At 32.2% G+C, this 9,415-nt stretch overlaps 1 long non-coding RNA gene across 1 annotated transcript; it reads left to right on the top strand.

The window, feature by feature from the left end:
• Positions 1 to 2,407, top strand: LOC143055558 (uncharacterized). Its single transcript, XR_012972083.1, has 3 exons — positions 1 to 114; positions 1,099 to 1,164; positions 1,780 to 2,407. It is a non-coding gene; the product is annotated as an uncharacterized LOC143055558 (long non-coding RNA).
• Positions 2,408 to 9,415: the final 7,008 nt, after the last annotated feature.

Below are 9,415 nucleotides of genomic sequence, written 5' to 3' on the forward strand. Positions count from 1 at the left end.
AGGACGTAAAAGAGATCGGAATGAATCTGACAAATTTGATCTAGCCTTTTTAAACTGTGACGACAAAAAGGAAAGTGAATGGGTAGAAAATATGTCGATAATGTTGGAGACAAAGTATGATATAACATGTGCTATCCTCGCAAAAGATTCTTTGTACGGTTTTCCATTAAAAACGAAACTCGCTATGCATTTAAAAATGTTTCAAGCAGGTTTAGTAACTGTAACAAAGAACAATTATAAACACTATTCACATATAATAAATGAAAGCATGCCACTTGTGGGCGTGGAAATAGATTATGTAGGACAAATTCCAGAAGAGCTCTGGCAACGGCCATACATCAACTGCACAACGTGTGAGCAATGCCTGGTGAGTGATGTGAAAATCATATTTCAGAAGTATGTGGTTAAAATGTATCAATGTAATTAATATGTTATGGTAATAAACATGTTATGCATTTAAACAGCACAGACGTATTTTGTGCACAAATTAATCTTCTAAAGAGCCATCTACGGTAATTAAATTCCAACTGTTCATGATTTATCAAATACTTAATCCATAATTTATGTTGAGGTCACACGTAATTCGAATTCGATTCGCGTTAACTAATTCGAATTAGTTTAATTCGCATTCGAAACGTTGTACGTCCTAACGTCAATTATAATTCGCATTACAATGAGCGTCAAATTCGCTTACTGTCCAAACGACGTTAACTTTTAATTCGTATTAACAAAAGCGTATTTCTAATGCGAATTGGATAATTCGAATTAGCCAATTCGAATTAGAAAAGAAGAGTGTGTGAACGCGATTAGCGAATTCGATTCGCATTCGATTCTAATTCAATTCGAATAAAATGTTCGTGTGAACGAGGCATTATTTGCACTTCAAACAAAATTAGACATATGCTGAATTCCGCAGTAACTCCAGACCAGTAATTCTATCTTCAAACGGAGATCTGATTTCAAATAAGTTTATTCTTTTAACCAAATAAAAATGACATTCAATATTATAAATAGCATGTCTTGTAATGAATGGTTTATTGTATAGCTCTATTAGTAGTATCTTTTCGCATGTTTAACTACTAAACCTTTTCATTACAGGTAAATTGAAGCCGACGACAGAAAGTGTAAAAGATGAAACAGATTGTGAAAAGTGCAAGTCTTCAGGTAAAAACATACTTAAAATTTACACAGTCGACATTCATGTTATTCTATGGAATAGGAATGTTTTTTAGTGTTTGTTTGGGTTTTTTTATGCCCATTATGTTTTCTGGTCTGTGAGTCCATTCGTTCATCCTTCCGTCCGTTCGTCTGTCTGTCCCGCTTCAGGTTAAAATGTTGATGGAATTGATGTCCAATCAACTAAAAAACTAAGTAAACATGTTCCCTATGATATGATCTTTCTAATTTTAATACCAAATTAGATATGTTATCCCATTTTTACGGTCCACTGAACATAGAAAATGATAGTGCGGATGGGGCATCCGTGTACTTGGGACATATTCTTGTTTTGTTTTTAGTAAAGCAATATAGTTATTCAAATAAATATCGCATAAACATCTACATTTTCAGGGAAATCAATTCTTGCAAATTTATCTATGAGCCTTCATAAGTCGGTGTGAAAAGAACACATTGCATTGCTTTTAAAGCGCTGAAAAATAAGATAGTCCTTATCAATCGTTTATGTAATTGCCTTCTTAAAAAAAATCCTTAGATTTGTTTTATTGATTTAATTTTGCTCACACTTTGTTCCTTTTTCATTACTCTGTTTTCACGTTACAGTGGCGACGGCTGTCTATCACCAGTTTGACGCAAAACGAAAAGGGAAGTTTCAAACAATTATATGTGGATCACTTACAGATGAGCCATGGATACTAGACTTCATTAGGAAAATAATGCCGTTTAACCAACGAGTATACTACATTAATAAGTGGCTTAAACAAATAAGAAATCCACTGGAAAATACTTCAACAATATATGTTCTTATTTCACCAAATCTTCTGAAGTGCCGATCAATACTTGAATGCATTGGATCTGTCGATCGTAAATGTAGAATTGTTCAATTACAGATTACTCGTGGAGAAATCCGTAGTCCCCTTGAATGTTTTCCATTGATAAAGGGTTATGATACTACAGTCAATAACGACAAGACTTTAGCACACACAATTTTTCCACCAGATAATTAGTATGGAAATACTACTGTAAGAAACATTCATCATAAGACAGATATATATATGTCAAACTTTCATTAACACCACAATTTTTTTTTTCATTATCTAAATGTATCAGGTACCGTGAACAGTGTCATAATTTAATGATTCTATTGTAAGTTCCATTTGCCTTTGTCAACAAAATATAAGGCTATCTATTGTCTTACTATCTTAAAATAAACTAAGATTTATAAACTACATGCCCTATGTATATCTTTGCATGTTACATAATATTATCGAAAAGGGGCAACTTCAACCGTGAAAGAATTCTATTTCAAACGATCATATATTTTTTAATCATTTGCTTCAAATTATCAATCAAATAGTTATTTTTTTTAGAAAGCCCAATACGAAAAGCGTTGTCATGACATTGCATTTATAACTCATCAAATATGTTTGTGTATACAATTTTTATATAAATAATGTTTAATTTCATGTTCTTTGGGGGAAAAGATAGGTCAAATGTGTTAATCCATGCAGTCAAACGGACAAATTCTAATTGTCAACATTTGACACATTTTAAAGTATTTATTTTATTAGTGTCATGTATTGTCTGGTTTTGAAGTGCTTCCAGTGGACTGTCAGTACTAGAGGGCTCTATCAATTAACCATTACTGGGGTACCGTCATAATTGTTATGATACATTTAGAAAACATTATCTAAGTTTTTTTCTGATTTTAAGAAAACACCATGTGTCTTACATGTCCGAGGAGTATCTAGTTTCAAAGAATCTCCGATGATCTTGACTGTCAACTAACATTGCTGTCAAGATTTCAAATGGAAAGACTGTGTAAAATATTGCTTCTTGAAACCACTATCAATAAAGGAAACAAGAATGATGTTCTGAATGTCAAAAATGTCAACGATTATTTTGTTTGTTGAAAATCTTGAATTTGTATTATAATTTTTTAGATTTTTTAAAAGTTATAATAGATGTAGATTTAAAAACCATTCAATGACACAATTGCAGTTTAAAATTCAACATGATTTATGTATATATGTATCTCAATACTAACACCTAATTGTTTATACATTTGAAAAGTAAAAAAAGATTGTAGTTTTTTTCTTATGTGAGAACTGTAGTTTGAAGAGAGAAACTAGTTACTGAAGCATTTGGTAAAAAAAACATTGTTTGTTTTTAAAGTCTCGTTGAAGATTATTTGTGTGTGTGGGGGCTCCCCGGGATGGGGGGGGGGGGGGGGGCTGAAAGTTGTAGGTGAACACATAATTTTGATAACAGGAAGAACAAGAGTGCACACATTGCAATGTCTCGCCTTTTTTTACTAATCGTTGATATTATGTTGATAGTCCTAAATATAAAGCTTTATTACAACTGTCACATAAACTTAACATTAACCAAAAAAACTAATCATTGTCCAATGAACCATGACATTAAGGTCAAGGTCAGATGAACCATTTTTGGAAGACATGTACAGCTAACAATTCTGCCATACAACAAATATAGTTGACCTATTACTTATAGTTAAAGAAAAAAAAGCCAAAACATTAAAACGTATCACTGAGCAATGAACCGTGAAAATGAGGTCAAGGTCAAATATAACCTGCGCGACTATAAATAAATATTTCCATACACCAAATATAGTTAACCTATTCGTATAGTATAAGATAAAAAGACCAAAATTCAAAAAATAACTTTGACCACTGAACCATGAAAATGAGGTCAAGGTTAGATGACACCTGCCAGCTAGACATGTACACCTTACAATCATTCCATACACCAAATATGGGGACCTATTGCATATAGTATAAGAAAAACAGACCAAAACACAAAAACTTAACTTTAACCACTGAACAATGGAAATGAGGTCAAGGTCAGATGACACCTGCCGGTTGGACATGTACACTTAACAGTCCTTACATACACCAAATACACAAGACCTTTTGCTTATAGTATCTGAGATATGGACTTGACCACCAAAAATTAACCTTGTTCACTGATCCATGAAATGAGGTCGAGGTCAAGTGAAAACTGTCTGACAGGCATGAGGACCTTGCAAGGTACGCACATACCAAATATAGTTATCATATTCCTTATAATAAGAGAGAATTTAACATTACAAAAAATCTTCACTTTTTTTCAAGTAGTCACTGAACCATGAAAATGAGGTCAAGGACATTGGACATGTGACTGACGGAAACTTCGTAACATGACGCATCTATATACAAAGTACGAAACATCCAGGTCTTCCACCTTCTAAAATATAAAGCTTTTAACCCTTTCGCCGACGAGTTCCGGTTTACCGGGATTCACGCTTCAGACAGCTGACGATGAGTCCCGTTTTACCGGGATCGGAATACCTCTTTTATGTTTCCCGCTCAAACAGTGCAAACGTGGGTTATCTTTCTTTGATGGATAACATGGATGAAAGTGTAAACATGGCGGTTCCGTTTGTTGAAAACCGTGTCAAAATCAGAGGAAATTTACGGAATTTACGAGAATTTGAAATGAGGGACATTTTTTTTGAAAGAATATGGAAGAATTGAAGCCAAACTAGTATACTTTTTTGACATAAAATGTCGTTTTATGTAAAAAAACAGCTAGAATGGACATCGATCAGTGTGAGGAATTTGTACAGCCTCATAACATTTTTCAAAATTTTGCCGTTTTGGGTTAAAAAATTACGATTTGGGGTGAAAGAGTCGAATTTTGAGAATTTCACCTTGATAATGACGAAAATTTGAAAATTTTGATATTTTATGAAGAAAAAATTGTCAAAACATGAACAAAACTGTGAACATGGTCTTAGTGAATAAAATAAATACACAAATACTATAAACAAGTTTTTATTGACATTTATTATGAATATTTCCAACTTGAGTAATAGTAGCCAGGGACGCCATCGTCTCAGAGTAGCTTCTGTCTGGGCAGCAATCGGTGAAAGGGTTAAGAAGTTAGCTAACGCCGCCGGATCACTATCCCTATGCCGAGCTTTCTGCAACAAAAGTTGCAGGCTCGACAAAAATGATGATTGCTTCTTTAGGTCAGTTGCTGTCCCAAAATGATAGTTTTAACAGATGTCTACTCTTTGGTGAAAATGAGATAATAAGTTATTGATATGAATGTAAATATGACAAAAAATGTAAAACATTTAATAAAATATATGTAGATTACTTTATGCAACCAAATTAATAATAATATGAATTTATTCTCAAGATGGCATTAAAACTAGTATTACCTCGCAGTATATACGACAGCTTAAATATTTAATTAACTGCTATACAAATTCACATGTATTGTCAATTAAATATATGGATATAAATAAAATGAAGTTTATCAATTTTATATACATAAATGTATGTATCAATATATACATAACACGTAGCTCAGAGGTTGATAGAGCAGATTGGGACCTGAGAAAACGTTGTCAACCGAGGCGAAGCTATGTGTTATTGAATTTATTATAATGAATGTCCTTTTAAACAAATTTTGATTCAAGCATCTCTGATGAATCGTTTTTAGCCTAAACGCGCGTCTGGCGTAAATATAAAATTTCGATCCAGGTTATTATGATGAGTGTATTTTGATTATTGTCTTTTGCAATAAAAATATAAATTCAACCAGGTGCTCCGCAGGGCGCAGCTTTATACGACCGCAGAGGTCGAACCCTGAACAGTTGGGGCAAGTATGGACAAAACATTCTAGCGTGATACAGCTCTGAATTTGGATTGTGATCAAATTTTTGACATTACATGGTTTTTTATACACAAAACAAATGTCAAGATTTTACAAATTTTACAATTAAAGATTTCTTCTTCAAACTTTTTAAATCTAAAATTAAATAGTTGACACAGCATAGGTTTCTGACACAGAATGAATGTGGTCTAGTGAACTTAAAAGTTTGTTTTTGCCTTTTAGCAATTCACTATGCTGTTGAATATTAATCCTCTCAAAAAAATGTTTGAAGAAATTTTCTTTTTATTTATGAAATCTGAAATGAGAAAAATTTAACCCCCCCCCCCCTTTTCACATCCCCGTTTCCCTTTTTCCAAAACTGATATCAATTCAAATTTCTAATGGAGTTTGCAACAATAACTACTCTTTTAAATACATCATAAAATATTAAAATGTAAAATAAAGTGCTTGTTATCACTGAATGGTAAAGATTGGTTGGTAGTAAAAGTGAATATACATTGTTTATTGTATAAAACAATAAAAAAAACTTCATCAGCAACATTTTATATTGGCAAATTTCCAATGAAGTTATTTACATAAAGTCATTGGCAAATAAAAATAGAAAATGACATCATAGTCATGTCTGGCAAATGTCCAACATACATTATCTAAAAACATTTTAGATAAGATAAGGAAATAAGATGTAAAAAAACTGCTTGTTATCACTGAATGGTAAAGATTATTTTAATTTATCAGTTGGTAGTAAAAAGTGAATATACATTGTATATTGTATATAACAAAGATTTAAGTTGATTCTGGACAAAGAAAGATAACTCCAATTAAAAAAAAATCTTGCTATTGCACAATATTTTGCAATTAGATATTTCTTGCTTACTATTCTGGACAAAGAAAGATAACTCTAATTAAAAAAAAAATTGCTATTTCACAATATTGTGCAATTAGATATTTCTTGCCATTGCGCAATACTGTGCAATTGAAAAGACTTGCTATTGCACAATACTTAATATAATAATTTTAGATCCTGATTTAGACCAACTTGAAAACTGGGCCCATAATAAAAAATCTAAGTACATTTTTGGATTCAGCATATCAAAAAACCCCAAGATTTCAATTTTTGTTAAAATCAGACTAAGTTTAATTTTGGACCCTTTGGACTTTAGTGTAGACCAATTTGAAAACAGGACCAAAAATGAAGAATCTACATACACAGTTAGATTTGGTATATCAAAGAACCCCATTTATTCAATTTTTGATGAAATCAAACAAAGTTTAATTTTGGACCCTGATTTGGACCAACTTGAAAACTGGGCCAATAATGAAGAATCTAAGTACATTTTTAGATTCAGCATATCAAAGAACCTAACTGATTCATTTTTTGTCAAAATCAAACTAAGTTTAATTTTGGACCCTTTGGACCTTAATGTAGAACAATTTGAAAATGCGACCAAAAGTTAAGAATCTACATACACAGTCATGACAGTTAGATTCGGCATATCAAAGAACGCCAATTATTCAATTTTGATGAAATCAAACAAAGTTTAATTTTGGACCCTTTGGGCCCCTTATTCTGTTGGGACCAAAACTCCCAAAATCAATACCAACCTTCCTTTTATGGTCATAAACCTTGTGTTTAAATTTCATAGATTTCTATTTACTTATACTAACGTTATGGTGCGAAAACCAAGAAAAATGCTTATTTGGGTCCCTTTTTGGCCCCTAATTCCTAAACTGTTGGGACCTAAACTCCCAAAATCAATACCAACCTTCCTTTTGTAGTCATTAACATTGTGTTTAAATTTCATTGATTTATATTTACTTAAACTAAAGTTATTGTGTGAAAACCAAGAATAATGCTTATTTGGGCCCTTTTTTGGCCCCTAATTCCTAAACTGTTGAAACCAAAACTCCCAAAATCAATCCCAACCGTTCTTTTGTGGTCATAAACCTTGTGTCAAAATTTCATAGATTTCTATTGACTTAAACTAAAGTTATAGTGCGAAAACCAAGAAAATGCTTATTTGGGCCCTTTTTGGCCCCTAATTCCTAAAATGTTGGGACCAAAACTCCCAAAATCAATATCAACCTTCCTTTTGTGGTCATAAACCTTGTGTTAAAATTTCATAGATTTCCATTCACTTTTACTAAAGTTAGAGTGCGAAAACTAAAAGTATTCGGACGACGACGACGACGACGACGACGCCAACGTGATAGCAATATACGACGAAAAATTTTTCAAATTTTGCGGTCGTATAAAAACATATCTCTAAAATGACAATACTACGTGACAAGAAATGAAGAATACAGTAAAAACAAACGCAGAAATAATAAATATAATAGTAAATCAGTAACATGTAAACATAGCAAATGAACCACCTTGTCTTGAGAAATCATGCTATGGTTTTGATTAATGTATTTCAGAGAATTGTTTAAAACATTTGCTACTTTTCATGTCGTGTTTTGTATCAAAAGTCAATTATTTTAATTAATTTTAAAATATATATGAAACAAAGAGTGCATTTTTACAGAAATCCGAGTGTTTAAATCTTTTTCAATTATATTAGAGACATCTATGAGTCGTGTTAGCGTTAATAGGAAATATTTATAGATTAAGATTAAGATAATGTCGTGAGAATACTTTTGGACAACATTGGTCATTAATTCAATTTACTAGTCAGCAAAACTACGTACATTGAGTGATTAATGTCAATCAACATTTAATTTAATCTGCTTTGGTACTTTTTAGTGTTTTGAGACAACATGGCTATTTTCTTTCCCTTTTCTATTGTCATTGGTCGTATGCTACATAACGTTGAATTTACATGAAAAAAAAGAGGGAAACTTTGGATAGTAACCATGTGGCGAACATTTTTCTCCCTCTGCGAGGTTCTCTGTTATTCCTCTTTCATTGCATATACAGTTATAGTAAATCAAACGAACAACATTCAGTTCAGTAGCCAAGGTACTATTGTTTGTACATTGATTTGATAAGTTAAGGTGTCCAATACTAACAAGGTCAATATGGTAAGTTATTTAATATTTAGACTTTATAAAAGGAGTGCTATATAGTTTCCTCGTTTAAAAAATGACAATTTTAGAGCGGAAAACAATTAAAACTAAAGAATAAGCAACACGAACCCCACCAAAAACTAGGGTGATCTCAGGTGCTCCGGAAGGGTAAGCATATCCTGCTCCACATGTGGCACCCATCATGTTACTTATGTGATAACAAATTCGGAGAATAGTCTAATTCGGTAGGTCACATTATTAATTTTTTTTATACAATACCCCAAATGTGATCTACATTTTCTGTGCAAAAAACATTAGGGTATTCAAGGAAATAGTTATCAAAGGTACCAGGATTATAATTTAGTATGCCAGACACGCGTTTCGTCTACATACGACTCATCAGTGACGCTCATATCAAAATATTTATAAAGCCAAACAATTAGGAAACATTACAAAGAACAACTCATTTCATAAAAAGCAACAACTTTTGTAAATACCTGTATGCTTACAAGCTTGATACTTTGAACCTAGTAACTCATTCATTTTG

Source organism: Mytilus galloprovincialis, chromosome 12 (genome assembly GCF_965363235.1).
Source record: "Mytilus galloprovincialis chromosome 12, xbMytGall1.hap1.1, whole genome shotgun sequence".
Lineage (NCBI taxonomy): Eukaryota > Metazoa > Mollusca > Bivalvia > Mytilida > Mytilidae > Mytilus > Mytilus galloprovincialis.